Below are 21,250 nucleotides of genomic sequence, written 5' to 3' on the forward strand. Positions count from 1 at the left end.
ACGTCTTCTCATATATTGATTCAACTATAACTAAGGTTTCAATAATAATAACAATAATAAATACATACTTGTTCGAATTAAAATAATACTTGCCAAAATAAGGTGACTCGAACACATGATCATTTATTTCAATGGGAATTTGTTTTACCAACTGGACAAGGGGCTATTACTGCTAAGATTAACAACAAATTATTTGAGATTATTGTGTTGTACATAAAAATACCTAAAATGGGAACCTTGGTTATGAGGGGAATTGAAGTAGCATGTTCAACTGCTAACATGGAATCAAAGTGGTAGAAGACATCCAGAATACGTCGGCACCCCTTTCGACCAGATAAACAAAACCCAAATGAATAAATAATCAATAACCCGAAACAAAACCCAAATGAATAAATAATCAATCACCCAAATAAGAACATAAGCAAATTAAAAGAAAACATGTTTAAATGCTAACATGGAATCAAAGTGGAAGAAGACATCCAGAATACGTCGGCACCCCTTTCGACCAGATAAACAAAACCCAAATGAATAAATAATCAATAACCCGAAACAAAACCCAAATGAATAAATAATCAATCACCCAAATAAGAAAATAAGCAAATTAAAAGAAAAGAAAAGATGAAATCAACTGATGTCAAAGCTCCCTGATGAAATCAACCGATACATAAATGTTTGCTCAACTGATGTCAAAGCTCCCTGGGGTACAATTATACAAATGAGTAACTATTGCAGCCCAGGAAGTTTAGACATTAGTTCTTCAAACATTTTTTCTTCTCTTGAAGGTATATATGTCTCGCCTAATTTGTGGATTCTCCACAAGTAGTTTAATAGTTTTTTTTTTTAGAATACATAAACACAGAAAAGAGTTCCATTTCAGTTATTTATATGTAAATGTCAATGCAGTTGGAGACTCTTTAGTTTCCCATCATCAATGAAAGGAATATCAAAAAAAGGCTGCAACTCTTTACGTATAAAAGTGGTAAAATAATTAAGGATGACCAGTTACATCAGTCATCTCCCATTCTCCATTATTGAATATACTAGTAATAACTTAAACAAGTAATATAGTAATAATAATTTAACTAAAAGATATGATTACACGATATCCATAATGAATCTATATTCAATAATTCAGACAGATGCATCATATAAAGACAAAAAATAATTAAAAGACGTCTTCCAGTATTCTTTCGTTTCAAATTTTTAACTTATCATGCATTTATTATACTGTCACATTAATGGCATAAAATCGACCTTGCATTTATTATTGTATGCAAGAAATTTGAAAAGAATTTTTAGTAGTAGTATAAATAAGCTTGAATCGATGGAAATCATTTAAAGTATAACATTGGCTATCAAAGTTTATCAATCATTTATCATTTCATCTTCAAATATAATTCATATTATATGGATAAGTCTGAAAAGCAGATTGGAAACATTATGGGAGAGAAGGATGATGTTACTGATACCGATGCCACAAAAGCATTGGCTGATTTTTCAAACATGATTACAAGTTTTAATGATTCATTCGTGGAAGGAGATGCAGATTCAATAATAGACTTCATGCAGGTGATTGCATCTGCCACAAAATTGATGTATGAGTCAGCGGCTAAATATATGAAATCCGAATTGGAAGAGATTGAGGAGTTGAAGGATGAAGTTGAGGAGGCGAAGGAGACGTTGAAGGCTTTTAACAAGATGAACAAAGTATTGGATAGGTTGGAATAGTCAACTACACATGTTATGTTTGCTTTGTTTAATATTGTTGTTTTGTGGGATACCGTAAACACAGTTTTTATTTTAATGCAAAATAATTTCTTATCTACTGAAGTTTATATTAATAATTGCATTTAAGAATATATTTGATTTGAGTATATTTTATGGGACACTGCTAAATGGATAGAAAAAATGGGGATAGAATGAATAGAATGAGTTAAAATATCATAATTACCCTTCATAAAATAAAATTAGATTTTCGTTTATATATTTGTAGTCATGGGAACTCACAAACTAAAATAGTATTTAATGTACTAGTAGTATTGAATCATTAATAGAATATAAAAATAAACAAAATAAAAATATTTCAAAAGGGCATTTTGGTAGGATTTTTTTTTCTATCCCTTCTATCCGGATAAATTCTATCCGGATAGCTTTTCTCTATTTTATGTGTAGTGAGGCAATAAAATTTGTAAATGCTTAAAATATCCGTTTTTTCATATTACATCTAAAAACTTGTAATTTTAAAGTACGATTTGCATAGGGATAATGAAAATGTGTTGGTGCTTAAATTGTTAAATTAATTGTGTAGTGAAACAAGTATAATTTGGAAATATCTAAAACATCTGTTACTTCATATTACATCTAAAAACTTGTAATTTTGAAGTACATTATAATTTTGTGATATAGTCGGTTTAACATGAAAAGTTTAATTATATTTAATTAAGATTTGTAATAATTAATATTTAATAAAGGATATCGTAGGTGTAATTTTATGAACTAATTTTTTTCCGTAGCTCAATTTTTTTTTTTGGGTTGTCAAAATATTATTCTACTCAAATATAATTTGAAAATACCTAAAACATCTGTTTCTTTATATTACAATTCGTTATATAATCGGTTTAACATGAAAAGTTTAATTATATTTAATTGATTTAACATAATATAAACCTTAATTTTGACATCAATAATTTACATTTAATAAATATAAAAAAACATAATATTTCAATATTAGTGAGATTGTGATGATAGAGAAAACCATAGTACTATTATTGAAAATGAAAAAGAACTGTGTAAACATAAGTAAAACAACAAATAAAAGATCCATAAAAAACAACAAAATAAAGTAAAAGACAAAAACATCACAGTTTATCTATTCTTAAATCCACATTCACATTATGTGCAGCATTAATTTTTGCCTTCAGATCTTTCAGCTTCTTCACCAATTTCTCCTTCTCCTCCATTTTTGACTCAAAATAATCAGCAATTGAATCAGAGAGAAACACTAATGCAGATGAAACAACTTTCATGAATTTTAGGATTTCATCCTTGTCTCCACGCTTGAGTGAAACTTGTACTCCATTTAGAACACTTTCATAATAAACTCCCAATTGAGTATCATCACTACCCTCACTATCTTCGCACGTCTTTCTCTTTTTACCTGAGGACTCACCTGCCACGTTACCAAGATTCTCTGCTGACATATTTATCAGTGATTACAACACTTTGATAGTGCTATGTGAAATGGTATGCATCACTAGTACAGAAATGCTTAGTTGTGTCGCACTTTTTCAGATTGTTGTGTCGCGCTTTTGTGCGACACAACAGGGGTGCGACACAAGAACTTTGCATCGCTCTCGAGAGCGACACAAGGTACTCATCTGTTGTGTCGCACTTGTCACGTGCGCGATACAATAGAGCGATAACTCTTGTGACGCGCTTCTAGAGTGTGCGACACAATATATGATAATTCTTGTGACGCGCTCCAAATGTGCGCGACACAAGCTCCCCGATTAATTTGGTACACTTTGTATCGCTCCTTCCTCACGCGCGACACAAAATATTGATATTTTAAAAAAAAATTACAAAATTTTCCAGCATCTAGCATAAAATTTTATAATCAAAATTTACACAAAACTACAGTTTAAGCAACTTGTAACCATCTAACCAAAAAGAAAAATCCAATAAAAAGCATACAGAAATGGGGGGAAACAAACAAATATAGGGCTTTTCGTTTCTTAATTAGTTTTAAACAGAGCAGTGTGTGGTATTTACACTGATTGCTGCAATCATTGAGTCCACATTATAGAAAATTGGCAAAACAGAGAACATACCTACTCTATTTAATTTTCTTACTGAATGACAAATCCATCCCATTGCCTCCAAAACTAATGTTCTATATTTTTATCATGCCAGCAGTAACACGAACAGAACTCGATGATTGTGCACCGTGTAATTGAAGAACTGACTCCTTCATAGGGAACTCCAAAGCAAATGTAGGAGGTGCCAAAATTCCACCCATCATGTGATTGGCCTGCTTCATGAAGGGATACTTCTTCATATCTACACCATATATACAAGTTCAAAAAGAAATTAATTTCATATCCACAACGGTAAGGAAATGTAACATAAGTAGCAAATAAATACAGATATCAATAATATTATTATTTTTATTATACTCTCTATGTCTCTATCTTATCCATTAACTTGTTTTCTATTGGACGTCTAATGTTGTCCACCACTAAGCACTAGGTAGTCTAGTTTCTCCATTTACTCTTTATGCATGTTTGTCCATTCATTCAGAAGCATGTCCATTGTCTAATCTTTTTTTGTCAACAAAACAAATCTAAGCTATTGCTGACCAAACAAGTGATGCCCAAACGGAAGCTATTGCTCAATTATACTTAACTAGCTCATTAATTAGAATACAGTTACAATGAGTACAAAATTGTTCATATGGAATCTAAAAGGGGATTGAATCAAATTCTATTCAGTAAACCATAGCTTATACAGCATGCACTAGTCTTCCAAATGGATCTAATGGAAGTCAAAAGTTGTTACACTAAGCATTACCTCAACATGAATGACAAGGAAAATAGCTGAACAGAGTACACGAAGGTGGAAGTGATTCCTTCTTGTATGTGATGGTTTTGATCAAACTTTCTACCAGAAATGGCAGCATGAAAACTTCATCTTTTGATCAATCTCCGAACACCCTGCACATAGTTCATCTTATTTTACTCATTGTCTAATAACATGTAATGCATATGTGCACATAAGTATCTTCTTCTGCTAGAGTAATAGTAAAGTCGCAAACAGAGAATAAATTTGACAGTCCTTAATTGGGATATTTTGTTGCTATAGTCTAAAGGTAAAAGCTTGATCACAGGATGTAACTCCAACTTAAGTTCTGATTCAACACTACATTCTAAATTAGAATAGATGCCAGAACAACACCATGAGTTTGGGTTTACAAGAACAACTTAAGTAGAGTACAATTGCCCCAAGACTGGAGTTGAGTTGAAAACTTTTGAGATGTAGATAAGTGCAAAACATCTTAAACTATCTGTTGAAACACATATGCATTTGTAATTAATCATAAGAATCCACTAATCCTAGAGGCTCACAGTGGGAGAAAACTACATGCACACTAGTCGGATCCAAATGCAGAATCTAAACTACATATGACAGTAAAAAATGCACATGCAAGGATGGTAGTCGGATCCATTGTCCATCTAGCAAGAAATACAGTTGATGCAGCAATGACGAAGGGAAGGATACTCAAGAAACTGTAGTCAACCAATGTCAGTTCTGCTAAATAATCAGCCAAGTATTCCAGCTCATAACTAGGACTCTGAAAATCCGAATTTATATATTAAAACAACATCAGAACTTGAATTTGATAACACTTGGTAGAAAAGTAAGGATGTGTTATGAACCTTGGCATAGGATCTAGTCACATGTCTAGACACCACAAAATTCTTCTTTAGATCTATATTTAATTGACAAAAGCAAACTCGTCCTTGACAGAGCCCCTTTCTAATTCTGAATTTTGGGAGGATAAAAGTTCGTTCTTATTGAATAGAAAAAGCCTTTATACATAGGCTGCAGATACAAAATAATTCCAGATCTGATACATGCATAAGGAAATAAAGCCTATTAAGGAAGAGTATCATAGTTGGCCTATGTTGCACGAAAACGGAAACAGAAACTGATATGGAAATGGACATCAGGAAATGTAATTTCTAAGAAAATATAGCTAGGAACGGTAACGGAAGTAGAAAGAAACGGAAACGGACACGAAACACTAGTGATGAAGAGTTTCCATGCAACATAGCAGTGGGCTATATTGGAAAAGAAAAGTGTGAGAAATGACAATTGGAATTAGCTCTCAACATTTAGAATAAATTGCGGTTGGAAACAGATTCATTTTAAACTGTAGAACAAACTTTCTATTCACATATCTTAACAATACAAATAATGATAAAAAAAATCAATTCTCAATTAAGCTAGTCTTAATGGATGCATCTTATGCATATTGCCTTGCCAGTCCACACATGCAGTCCTAGAGGCATTTTCACCCAAAAAACAAATTCAACACAAAATTTCAAATCTTATGCATATTTATGGTCGAGGAGAGTAAGAGTCTTTGGCATTTCAATCATGACCAAAATTGATAATAAATTAATTTTCAGTGAAGAAACTATCAAAACCTAAACGTATGTTGGACCCGAGCAATTGATAAAAGGCTATCGATTAGATAAGAAAGTGATGTATGAAATCAAATGCTTACTTTTTCCTGCGCTCCCGCTTTTTTTGACTGGTCTTAGTGTTCACCAAAATTTCGAACTGAAGGTCATTTGCTTCGTTTCTCTTACGTTTTTTCTTTTTCTTTTCATCTGCACTATCATTCCCACCTTCATCCATTTGTCCAGTCATATCATCAGTAGTAGCTTCAGAGTTGATGGGATCCTACTGAGGCAACTTAATATATCATTCGTAAATTTGAAGCAGAAATATAAAATGAAATGAAAATGGGATTAAATTTGACATATCGAGACAGGTAAGACACAAAAAAATAAAAAAGAAAAGAAGATACTATTAGAATTGGAAAAGAAACAAACTAGTTAATCTAATATGCAGTCTTCATATTTGTATTCCTGGTTTTGCTTACTAGAACCAATTTCATGCAACGCAATCCTAAAGAGACAAATTTCAAAGCAATTAAAGGCTCAGTAATCAAAGTGCAAAAATTCAATTCAATAAAAGCTTCAAGAGTAATTTATCAATTAATCAAATCTCTAAAATCCTCAACGGATTAGAAATTAGGTGTTCCCAATGCAGGTAACTGCCGTTTATATCATTTCGTTAATCACCAAGAAACGCTTCTAGATTTCAGTAATAATATTAAAAAGTAACACAGAAAACAAAATACCAAATACTAGGTTGCTTCTTTTCCCATCTAATCTCAAAGCCCCACACACAAGCTCTTCAACTTGAATCAAACAAAATTTCAAAACAGATCAATGTTTAAACACCAGATTAATTTAGAAAACAAACAAATTCCACAATCAACAAAATGATTTTTCCAACTTCATTCACGACAAATAATTTATTTGTTTCTAATGAAACAGAAAATAGAGCCAACAACCAATAATACTCCTGCATCCAATAAATTGATTCGAATGTATTACTCCGTATAGTAGAAATTTTCACGAATAATAAGGATTGAATGAATTGAGTAATTACCATTACGTACCTGTTGCTGAAGAGCGAAGATATGAGCGACGCAGCCGTAAACAGGATCTCGGAGACGAGCTTGAGCTTCGTAACAGATAGTAACCACCGCATCAAGACGTTTATGTACCCGAATATGCAGAAGGAGTTTCGAAACGTTACTTGCACCAAAAACCTTATGAACAGCTGTGAAATGCGCCGCTCCTTGCTCCGAATCGAAGTACGGAGCAAATATACAATCGGGAACACATTTTCTCCTCAAAAATTTACACGCCCCACACGGGCCGCTCCCACTCCCGCCGCCTCCACCACTGCTTCCAATTCCGGCGCCTCCGCCGCCGCCGCTGCTACTGCTGCTGCTAGGATGCACAGTCGCACTCATTTCGGGTGTTTTAGAGGAAGAGGAAAGAACATCACATAATAATTAAGGTTTTGTGAAACGCTGAATTTGAAGAAGAAGAAGGTGGATTTAGGGTTTGGTGAGTGCAGGTGTTTGGGGGAATTAAAATTAGATTTGGGGGATTTTAAAAACGGAAGATGAAGTCATCTTTAAAGCCACGCGAGAGAGCAAAAATAATTATATTCAAATAGTAGTTCGTATTAGTTGTGTCGCACTTTTAAAAATGAGCGACACAAAGATAACACACTACTTGTGTCGTTTTGGTAAAGGCACGTCACAAGCTTGCTCTAGTGTCACACTGTAAGATAGGCGATACAAGAAGTAACTCGTTTGTGACGCACGTTCTTAAAGCATGACACAAGTGATGACACAGAATACTTAGTTGTGTCGCATTTATAGAACGCGCGACACTAGTTACTCTATTGTGTCGCTTTCTCTTCAAGCGCGACACAATAGGTGCGACACAAGTGAGCATTTCTGTACTAGTGCATGTAAGAGACTATTTATATAGATTAACACACATTTTCAAATGCACACTACATGTAACTGAAAACTGCTTTTATTTCACGAATACATTGAATCCAATACGATCTGTATTCAGTTACATTTACCATACCAACATAATGGCATTTAAAAAAGTATTAATACATTGAATACAAAACGGATACATCTAATGAAAAGACGTCTCTGTATTTAAGTGTGATTATGAATAGACTTTACAAATTAAGTACATTAATTCCGAAATTTTCTATATAAATAGGAGTATGTAAGGCTCTCGAAATGTTATACTCGCTCTTAAAATATGGACTTGGTAATACTGGACGATTCAGCAGAGCCTTCCAAAGAGCCTTCCAAAAATGAAGACAATTTCCATCCATGCCTATTTGAAGATGATCCTAATGAAGGAATTTCTCCACTCAAAAAAATAAAAGTAGAAAAGTCTAAAAAAGAATCGGTGGGGCCTTCGTCGCAAAAGAAGAAAAAGGGTCAGCAAAAGTTGGGTGTGAAGGAAGGGAATACATCCAGGAAGCTTATTATTGGGAAGACTGATGACGGTGTTAATCCGTTGGGTGCTACTCCATTTCCGATAAATCAAATTGAAGATGCTGTTCAAAAGTGTGTCAAGAAACATATGCGTCAACATACAGCTGAATTCTTAACATGCATCAAGTCCATCGCCGTATCCTTAGATATTTTGCATGATTCAATGCGTCTTTGTTTGGAGTCGGATTATCAGGAGATGGAAACTAATGATGAGAAGCTAGATAAAGGGAAAGACAAGAAGATGTAGATCCACAAAAGCATTTGATTGTGAAAAATGCTTTAATAAGTTTCATATTCTTAATTATGTGTGTCTTGACTTACTGTAAGACATTAAATTTCAATAATATATATGAAACATTGATTTTCAATATTTTATTTCTTAGTTTCATTATTGGATGATAACTTAGTTTTCAAGTAATACCTAGGTTACATATATTTCAATTTGTATTATAATGATAACAATTGCTAATTTTTACAAAAAATTAACCATTCATATAATACCAAATATTAATTCATAAAAAAAAAATACATTTAATATCAAGGTGCCTTCTATGCTTACTTTGTTTTTGACAAAGTACCATTACTTGGTGTATTTTCACCATTGGATGATGGATTAGAAAATTAATCCAATGGTGAAAACACACAAAGCAAGAGTTACCTTGTTAAAAACAAAGTAACAATAGACTTTACCTTAATTATCAAACTATAATTTGCAAGTAATACCTGAGTTGAATGAATTATAAATTAATGCATTAAAATAAACTGTATATAAACAAGACGTTTAATTAATTAACAAAATAATTTGAATATAAATACCCAATTCGAACGATTAAAAGTGATAATTTTCAAAAAGTAGCTAATTTGGATGCATTATAAATAAGTACAAATAAGAAGACGTCTTCTGATTGTTATTTCTTTTTAAAAATGCATTTAAAATAATTTTTAAAACCAATTAAAAAAAAATACCACTGGCCGGTTTCGAACACAGGACCAAATGATTTTTACGGTAGTTGCTAACCAATTGATCTACGAACATTTACTGATGCGATTGATAATTAATATGTTTTAACGTGTTTATATAATAATCTGCGAAAAAATACAAAAAGGAGCGCGACGTTGGGGTCGAAAACGGGTCGGCTTGTTTAGATCACCAAACTTACCGCTATAGTAGACCGTCTTAGTGATACTTCTCTCGAATTAAATTGTAACACGTGTTATATGGGGTTTGTTTAATCCTGGAGAAATAGGAACGCCATTGTTTCCGATCAAAATCCTCGACAAATTCCCAATACCGAAACCTAACTTCATCACCGGCGGCATCGATTTTTCCTTACCACTACACAGATTTTCTTATCATCCTTAATTTCTAAATCTTCAAATTTCAAGCTCCAATTTCAAGCTCCAATGGCTAAGACAAGACAGAGTACAGCTGGTTCACGAAGCAAGGGGAAGCAGACATTGCAACCTAAGAGGAAGAACAAGGCTGTAAAAAGGCATAGAACTTGCAATGCCGGAACATCTAGTACCAGAGATAGAGTGGCGAAGCTGGATAGTATGCATGTGCTCAAAGGTATGCCCGTTGATATTGAATCCCTGAAAAAAATCGATTTTGATGTTTCTCCTTACATTGAGCATTTAAAATTGAGGAAATTGTTGACTCTTAAAGTCAACACATACGATGAATTGGTTAAGGAATTCTATAGAAACCTTCATAGGAATAACAGGGGAACAGAGATATCTTCTAGTGTAAAAAACGTTAAGATCAAAATAGACACTGCTTTGTTAAATGAACTTTTTGATATGCCTTCGGTTGAGGATGGGTTTTGCATTAAAAACCCAGCTGATAAAAAAATAGAATGGGAGGGGTATAATGATACCCATTTCATAAAGGAAGTCCTACACGAGTCTGGTTTACCCCTTGCTACGACAAACATGACGGCTCATGCCCGATTTTTACATCAAGTGGTGATAAAGACACTGCTACCTAAGTATGGTAGCAGGGAAAAATGCTCATTAGCCGAAAGGATTATTTTGTGGCATCTGTTAAAGGGGAAACAGATGAATTTTGCTCAACAGATTATCTATCACATACTGAACAGGTTCAGAGCGGTTAAGAAAGACCGTCAAAGGAAAATCCATCTACCTTATGGTAATCTTTTGACGGTACTCTTTGAACATTACAATGTTCCTGTGACTGTGAGGGATAACTGGTCAGTCAATACAAATCTCATGGATGCTCTATACTTGTTAAGTATGGCAACTATGACGAGTAATAGAGGCTGGATCCTTTCCAAATTTGTCAGAGCTGAAGATGAAATTCTGTTTAATAAAAAAACATATTTAAGGAACGTGGGGAATGACGGAGAGGATGTTGAGGTTGAGCTGGAAGGTGATGGGCCTATGGATGATGACATAGAAAGTCTGGATGTTGGGATGGATTGTTTTGATTTTGAAGATGAAGATGTTGGGATGGGTGGTGTGGAGATGGAGGGTTCAGAGGATACGTTAGAGGCTGATGAGCCAAGACCCGAAGAGTCTGACGAAGAAGAGGAGGATGAGTATGAGATTGTATTCCGGACGGTGGAGCAGCCAGAAAAGGAGAAAACAATGGAGGAAAAAGTTGATGATGACAGTAATGTTCTGATGCTGTTAACTTATCCTGAAGCTGAACTACCGACACCCTCTTGTACAATGAAGAAGCTTCTGATTTTAGACTTGAATGGGGTACTTATATGCTCGCGAACCGGTCGCCATCGCCCACATATCACTCCATTCATGAAATTCTGTTTTGATAATTTTACGGTTGCAATTTGGTCATCAAAGATGAGGTATTTTTCACATTCTTATAAGGTTCATTGAATTCTAAACATTTGATCCTCTTTTTACATTCTTCTTAAGTTCATTGAATACTTTATAATTATAGTGTCTTCTTATGTGTTTTCCAGGAAAAACATTGACAAGATTCTTCCAAAAATTAGAATGTCATTGGCTGATGAAGTTCAAATGTTGTTTGTTTGGGTTAGACAATTGTTTCCAACTTTTAGGATTCTTTTCCGTTCCAACATCAACTATTGAAATATTCATGTTTCCTATATAATAGTTTACTACACTGTTTGATTTTCAGGGTCAAGAGCATTGTGTTGTAACAAATGTCACATTTGGCCCCCGTGATAAAAAAATGTATAATGTTTAAAGATTTGAAGCATGTTTGGGATAGCTATCCACAATTCAATGCTTCAAATACTGTGTTGATAGATGATTCACCATACAAGTCACTACTGAATTCTGTAAGTGTACCATCTTTATTACAATTACCCTGTATTATGATGCATTATAATTTCATTTGTTGGATTCTGTAGCCAAACAATTTCATCTACCCCACAACATTTGATTCAAAGAACAGATTGGACAATTATCTAGGTAAAGCTTCCTGTCAATATCTATGTACTTTATTTACCAAAATGTTCATCTAACTAAAATAATGCAATTTGCAGAGCCAAATGGAGGTTTTGTAACCTATTTGGAAAGACTATCACGCGCACAACACGTTGCAGAATTCATCCAGAGGGAACGAATCGGTCAAGATCCCATTCGAGAGGATGATGGGCGAATGGCTAAACTGCAACAAGCTATAGATTATGCTATGTCATATGGAAGATGGCAAAAAATACTTTGTCAAATGTAAATATATATTTTGACAAACAGTAACTAGATATTTTTGGCATACTATGTGAAAACAATTGTTTCGGCGATCAATCTGTGTTACAAATTTATGTTTGTTTATTTATCATTTGGTTGTGTCAATTTCGACAGGCTGTGTTAAACACAAATTTATAACAGTTTGTATATATGAATTATTCCATAGAAGACATCTTCTTTTTAGTATTTAACACATAAGAAGACATCTTCGTTTGACAATATATTCTATACGCTAAAAGGTAACACCAAATTATAATACATCATTTTTTTTTGTTTTACATTGTTTACTTATCACAAATATTTACTCATATCCAAATGACACAGATGACTGGAATTTCGGCTATGCTTCATATTTGATTGATAATAAGACAACCTCTTATGTATATTCTCTAATATGATATCGAAACAACATTTTTTTACATTGCATTTTCAATCCATTTATTTATCAATGAGGATTGAAATAGAGTGGTAAACGATTAATCTAAAACTAAGATTAGTTCTGGTCGAATAGAGGCTGCCTGAGATTAATTCCGATCACTTTGAGACTGCCTGAGATTAATTCCGATCATTTTGACACTGCCTGAGATTGATTCCGGTCGAAAAAAGTCTGTCTAAGGTTGATTTAGCATCGTCAATGGCTGCCATGAGAGAGAAATCGTATTCCTTTAGTTGCACAATTCAACGTTATGCATTAATTTGGAAAGAGAAAGAGAAGATGATATTAATTGATGAGAGAGAATTCGGTTTTTAAAATGCACAAGGTTTTAAATTACAACCTACATGTCAGCAGGTAAAACCTTTTTAATATTAAATGCCAACTTAAATTATGGACCATTAGATCTTGATTCAATGGATATTAATTGCTCACCACCCATGGAGATAATTTAGTGCTCACCATTAAAACCAACCCCATATATATATATATATCCTAAATTACTGCTACAATAATAATTAGGGTAAAGTTCAAATAAAACCCCTGTGGTTTCACTAATTTTCAGATAAAGGACTGTGGTTTACTTTTTGTCAAAACAAGGATTGAGGTTTCAAACTTGGATTAATGCTATTAAAACCATCTTTAACGACCTGAAAATGAAAATTTTCAAGAATTAAAGTTGTTCAATGTCATATTTTCTATGGAAATGCATTTTCGATTTTCGAAAATCATCTTTTTTGGAACATTCTCTCTCTAAACATTAACTTTCTCTCTTTACCAAACATCATCTAAACAATCTCAAAATAAAAAAGTTAGAATTAAAGTTGCTTAAAATATTAGTAGTTCTTAAAATATGTCATTTTTGAAGTCGTCAAAAGTGATTGTAATAGCATCAATCGAAAAAATCCTTATTTTGTTAAAGTTAAAAACCTCAATCCTCGTTTTGACAAAAAGTAAACCACAGTCTTTTATCTGAAAATTAGTGAAACCACATGGGTTTTATTTGAACTTTACCCTAATAATTATCTTTTAGTTATCTTTTAACTCTTGAAACAAAAGATATTAATGGAAACTAGCTAGGACATTTTTTTTATTTGATTTTCAAACATATTTTAAGAATTGAGAGGTCATTTGAATTTTGAAAAATAAGTAATAAAACATTATTATACTGTACAATTTATATTACAAAATTAATGTACTGAAATGTTTTTTTGGAAGAAATGTATTGGATTTTTTTGGAGAAAAAAATGTACTGAATGTTAATAAATTAGTTTATTATAAATAATATTTAAATTTAGCACCGTGAATTTTCCAGATCATATTTTAATAGTACAATATATATTAATAAATAATAAATAAGTAATAAATGATGAAACCGAGTACCGAACCGAATCGAAATATTCAATCGGTTCGGTTCAGTTTGTCAATATTGTTCGGTTAGGTTCGGTTTTTATTTTAGGTGCTATTCGGTATTCGGTTATTTCGGTTCGGTTCAGTTTTTAAACCGAACCGACCGTTGAACACCTCTATCTAGGAGAACCAGTTTTGATTACATGAACCTTAATGACCATGCAATATGTGATCATTCACCGTTAGTTCTAGGCTTATTAGAATTCTAAGGTGGAAATTCGAAGCATCCTGCGGCTTAGATTTAATAAGCCTACATCTAATGGTGAATGTTCCGGCTAGGAGAACAGAGAGAGAATGAGGAGAGTTGGGTTTGGGCCTTGGGCTTATCCTTTAGTGGGCCGAAATAAAAAAAGTTATCTAATTTTAAATTATTAATTATTTATTCAAGTTCCATTACTCAAATCTATCTATCAAGAACTTCTACTTTAGAGGGTTACCACGTTTTGTGTAAAAAGTAGTTTTTAATTTCAAAAATCTGACAATTTTATAATTTTGTTGATCAATCTTGGACGTGTAATAAATAACAAATTCGTGTTACTTGTGTAATTTACCCTTATTTAATTCCCATTACTTAGGGTATCCTTAAACTTTACCAATTTTAACCTCATGGACAATGAACTTCAATTCTTAATAGTATGACCAATGAACTTTACACTTTTTAACACTACTGGGTCACTCAACACTTCAAAACGATCGTTGACGGTCTCAAAATAATTTTTTTTGAAGAGTTAATGATATTTTAAGGAATTTAAATTATTGAATTGGATACTAAATTAACTCTTTAATTTCCATCTATTAATTTGTATCAAATTAATCCAATCAAACGTATAACAGAGTGAGTGCACCGATTTAAGAAAGAACTGTCCCACTCCCCTAGAAACATAAGAAGTCAAGTTGATTATGACCTTTACATTTGTATAGTTGCAGTATAATTAGATCCTTCATTAACTATATCTAAACGAATCTTGACTATGGAAAATGTTAAGTCACATATACAAAGAGATTTGTTACTTGTACAAGTCGAATTGCTCAAACTACAAAGATTACATGAAATCACCTTTTCAAACTTTAATCTATTACCTTGCAATGATTTAAAACAATTCTCCACAAGTGGCTTGTGATATATTTCTCATCTATCAAAAGTGATGAATTCTTAATCTATCATTCAAATACTCTGCAATTACTTCATGTGACATGTATTCCCTACCCGAGGCACACCATGTGTGTTGGGTCGTGCTTGATAATATCTGTAAAGCATCAAACTCATAAGTCAGAATTACCATGATGATTATTTACATGCTATCGCATATGAGATAAGTCAGTTGACATCTAAAAGATTTATCCATCCTTGTATCTCATGTCAGATTTCACCAATATATAAGAACTGTCATAGATATCCATGTAACTATCTAGAAATCTATATATATATATATATAGCTTGTGAGATCAGTTGTCTATTAAAAAATAGGAAACATTGTTACATGCAAGTCTCTACAGTATTAAATCAATCCTTTAACATAATGGTTCATTTGGGTGGATTAAGTTTATGATCGATTAGTTATTCATAAAATTTAACTCCTGTGTGAACATTTTGTGCATTGAACATAAACTAATGATTTCTTCTATCTACTAATTAGAGGATATAAAAGATGAAATGTCTTTTAATAGTAAATCAAAATTATATATAATAAATGAAATAACAACAAATGCATATTTCATTAATTGTAAAACTGCCCTAAAAATGTTTGTCTTTAGGACACAACACCAACATAACTAACTTTCACCTCTACAAGAAACTAACTGGAATACTAACTTCAACTACTTGAAAAAAGTATTGTATATTCTAATAGCATATCGTCCAAATTAGTTTATTAAAAAAAAAGAGTAATTTTATCCAAATAAAACATACAATTAGTATGGAATTAGTTAAATATGGTGAAATTTTGTAATAATCTTATCCAATAACATGTAGATATTTTAATTTGATCCAAATCCAATATCTTAGTTACACAACTTTAAAAGGTGTCTATATATATTAAAAATTAATTTTACAACCAGACTTTCTCTTGATTGTAGAAAAATGGGTCTTTTTCAAGAATCTCATATTGTTAGTCTAAAGGGAAGAAAAGGAAAAAATGTATATTAGTTGTTCAAAGTCCCACCTTGGAAAGCTAGACTTTTTGGGGAGTTTGGAAGACTATTGGGGCTTGGGTTTTAGGCTTAAAGTGCCCTACAACTAGCATCATCTAATTTCTAAGGCTTAGTTGTTTTCTCTTTCTTTCTCTATTGTAATATTTGTTAATTTGCAATAATATTTAGTAGTGTCCGAGGACGTAGGCAATATTAGCCAAACCTCGTTAAATTCTAATGTCTTCTCTATTTGTTTTATGCTTTAGCTTTCAATTTACCAATCGTTTCCACAACATCGATTTCCAATATGGTCTTTAGTTTCTTCCTACCCAAACATCGTTTTAGGCAGCTTACTGCTCAGGCTTTATATGCCAATACCACTCACTTCCGACGTATCGTTACGAATTACCTCTGCCTAAGAGATTAAGTTAGTTTCTCTTATTTTCTTTTCCAAATTTCCAAAATTTTCTTTTTTCCATTAAAGTAATTATTATGATCCAGAACTTGTTAATCCATATATCACACGACAACTTTCGTATATAAATACATTTACAATAGAAATCAAATTCTTGAATCGTTGTACGAAAAAAAATTTCTACGTACAATGGAGCCTCCCGAGATTTCAATCCTGGCTCCGGCCCTGCTCATGTACCCATAAAAGTTGACTTGGTTCAGAAAACCGAGTAGTCCCTTGAATTCAGGGCCGGCCCTCGACTATGAAATGAGGGGCGTCCGCCCAGGACCCATAATATTAAGGGGCCCAAAAAAATATTTTTATATTATAGAGATGAATATGAAACATAAAAATTGATTGGTTCAGTTGACATTAGCAAGTGGCTTGTGATTCTAATTTAGCTTGTGGTTTGAGGTTAATCTCCCCATCCTTCTTCCTTTCCCACCCTATTTTATCACTATCATTTTTTTTGTTTCCTTAAATCAAAATTACCATTTATGTATTCAATAAGAAAAATAACCATTTAATTTTTTCCAAATTTTTTTTATTATTTCATTTCAATTTTTTTTCTTAAATTTAACTGTCAATATACATATTCAATATGAAAAATAATATATTTATAGCAAAAAAAAAAAACATAATTAAACCCTGAACTTTGACTGTTTTAAGGATTAAGCTCCCTGATCATTTATTTTTCCACATTGGATCTTTGATCATTGATTCTATTATGGATTAGGTCCTTATTTAACTTTTTCGTCAAGTTTGGACTACATACATCGTTAGGGCGATTTGACTTGTCGACATGGAGAAATAAAAATAAGAATTCAGCTTGAAACTGTACCAATTGATAAACGTTAGATTTAAAATTGCACTATTTTATGCATAAATCCTAATTGCTCGCTCCTAATAACCATATGACTAAATTTGTACCTTATCCCTTGTAATAATAAAGGGTTAAGGTGTAAAAATACCCCTAACGTTTTAGGTCAGGAGCAATTTTACCCCTAACGTCTAAAATGGTGTAATTTTGCCCCTAACGTTTGTAGCCAAGAGCAATTTTACCCCTAACGTTGGTAATGTGGGTCAATTTCAGACACTATTATAAAACACAGATATTTTTGTTCATTATTTTGCACCAATTGCGTATCAATTCATTCTAAAAAAGGATTTTATATTTTTTGTAATTTAATAATAGAATTGGAGATTAATATTTATAAATTCGGTGAATTTTTTGAATTTTTTTGTCTTATTCATACAAAAGACAATATATTTTTTTTTTTATTTTTTAGTTTTTTTCACATCTCAACCTATGTTTATGATTTGTTACTGATAAAATGACGTACATGTGAAGTGTAGATGATAAGATTCATGACCGAGAAGACAGTTTGATGAATTATTTCTAAAATTGACCCAATTTATCAACGTTATGGGTAAAATTGCTCTTGGCTACAAACGTTAGGGGTAAAATTGCACCATTTTAGACGTTAGGGGTAAAATTGCTCCTGACCCAAAACGTTAGGGGTATTTTTGCACCTTAACCCAGTAATAAAAAAAAATCATATGGTTTACAACTTAAAAAAATTAGAATGTATATATGGGGGCCCAAATTATCATCTCGTCCCGGGCCTCTAAACGGCCAGGAACGGCCCTACTTGAATTTATATAGTTTTTCGTTCGGTTCATGAATTTGCTTAAAGTGACATGATTAACCCTCTCAGCCCAAATGACATAATAAAAGAGGATTTTGACAAATTAAAATATATATCATTTTAATCAAGTTTAGGAGGCCAATAGATCACTGTAAGCAAGTTTAGTAAGTCAAATTATCGGGATTTTATAGCAGGCTCCGGGTGTTCCACCTCGGATAGAAGACCTTCCATTAAATGAATGACACCTGTATTACTTTTTTTTTAAAAAAATAAAATAAAAACCGAATTCTTATCATCAGTCAGTCATGATCTCCCTGGCAATTGTCGTGTTTCGTGTCAAAATCGTGTTATCTCATATTTATGTTCCATATGGTTTTATATGTTATAAATGCTAGAAAAATGATTTTCGTATCAATCGTGTCGTGTCAGTCGGGTTGGCTCTGTAATCGTGTTTTCGTGTCAGAAATTGCCACCTCTACCTCCACTGTCACTCTTCTCCAGAAAAAGGAAAAAGGGGAAGACACGGATCTCCACCCACCATCCACCAGTTAATTGTTAATTTTCAAAACGAATTCTCTTTCTTAAAACAAATATATTGAGATCATATTTTTCAATTCCATCTGCATCAAAATGCCTCCGACAACTCGCTCAAACTTAGCTCCGGCTATTCGAGACGTTGATCTTAGAATCTTGGTGTTGTATGGAGATCAGAGAATCTTCATCGACGGCTACCAAAAAAAAAATCTCATGGAGGAGGATTAGTTTATCGGAGATTAAGTTGATCTGATATAGTTTGAGAAAATCATATTTTTTCAGATTCTGCTACAGCTACTGTTACTTTGAAGACCTTCTACCATTTTTGCAAATTCTTCATCAGTAAACAAAACAATTTCTTCATAATTGTTGAAATATAATTCTTAACTCTATGTTTGCTTGAATCTATTCCGATGACAGCTCCCAAATTTTTCTGGCCTGAAAACATCTGCTGCCTCGCCAGTGCGACATATCCGTAGCCACAATGAAAGAGATCATGACCGATGATAAGAATTGGGTTTTTATTTAAAAAAAGTAGTACAGGTGTCATTCATTTAATGAAAGGTCTTCTATCCGAGGTGGAACACCCGGAGCCTGCTATAAAATCCCCAAATTATCACTCTAAATAAATCTAAATGACCAATAAATCACTTTAATCAAGTTCAAAAAGCTGTGACCGTCATGTATATGTTCAAATAGCTTTTAATAATTAAATTATTAGACCAAACCTATAAAATAGAAATGTAATTAGTAATAATAAATTGGATAATTAATTTATTAGTCCTATATTTTGATAAAACACACTGTTTAGTCCTTGTATTTTTAAAAACACATGGTAAGGTCTCTAACCTTTTTCTCAGTGAATTGTTTAGTCCTTCCGTTTGTTTGTTAGATTTTTTACCGTTTATGACTTCAGAAATGACTAAATTACCCTTTACTATTTACCTTCAAACTTCAGAAGAGGAAATCCAATTTAGAAAAAGAAGCTATTTGTTTGGAGAACAAGAAAAAGAACAGACCCAATGCTTACAAATTTGAACGATTAAGAAGAAAATCAAGAAAAAGAACACTCAAAGTTGATTTCATATGCATTAGAGTTTAAAGGAAAGGAAAATAAAGGAAAAGAAGAACGCAAATCCAAATTGACTAACAAAATCTTCATGAGAGTCTAACAGCAGAGACTAAACATTTCACCGAGAAAAACGTTAGGGACTAAACAGTTCACCGAGAAAAACATTAAGGACTTTACCGTGTGTTTTTGAAAATACATGGACTAAACAGTGTGTTTTATCAAAATATAGAGACTAATAAATTAATTACCTTAATAAATTTCAAAGGTCTAATACATTCCCAGCCCTCCAAGTTGTCCAAAAGTTTAATAAAACAAAACTAAAATTGAAAGGTTAAATAGTATAAATACGTAAAGTTAAAGAGCTTAACATGATAAAGTTATAGGGAAAATTACAAAACTAGGTCAAATGGGAGGCCCATTTACATATTTAATCCATTTACTCAACCTACTACATATCTAGACTAATTTTGTGTGACTTTTCCATAATACCTCTAACCTTCCCACTTCCCACAACGCGAACGCCCGCTCCCCCCTTCTCTTTGGTTACGCAAAAAGTTGGCTCCTCCATTAATGATTTGAAGACTTTTGATCTTCCTATCTTCCTTTAAATTGCACGAAATCTGCACAATTTCGCCAAATCACAATGAATTTCTCTTTTTCCTCTCTTCATCTCTTGATTCTGCAACTTCCTAATCCTAGAAAACGAAGTCATGGTTCTTCATCTTCCTGTTCCTGCTCGTGTTATTTGGTTTCTTTCTTCTTGTTACCATCAAAGAAATGGTTATTCTACGTTATTTCCATCGTTTTCCCCAGTTTATCATATTGTTATTGTCGCTTTTAAGGGTGAAAGGCGCGAAAAATGTAAGTATCTGCTGTTTTTTCTGCGTTTTTTCATGAATACACTTCGCGTAGTCGATGATTTCGCGAAGATCTGCGAAGAGAAAGAGCCTGAAATGTGAAGATCTACTTCGTGAATCGATGATTTCGCGAATATCTGCGAAGAGAAAGAGCCTAAAACGTATGGATCTACTTTGCGAATCGATTAGTTCGCGAAGTCTGCGAGTAGAAAAGTTCATGATTTGACTCGCAGACTTTGCGAAAGCATCGATATGCGACTTAAATCGTCACGTGTCAGACCTCGCATACCTCGCGAAAACATCGATTAACGAAGTAAAATCACCTCTTTCCCTGC

Source organism: Euphorbia lathyris, chromosome 4 (assembly GCF_963576675.1).
Source record: "Euphorbia lathyris chromosome 4, ddEupLath1.1, whole genome shotgun sequence".
NCBI lineage: Eukaryota > Viridiplantae > Streptophyta > Magnoliopsida > Malpighiales > Euphorbiaceae > Euphorbia > Euphorbia lathyris.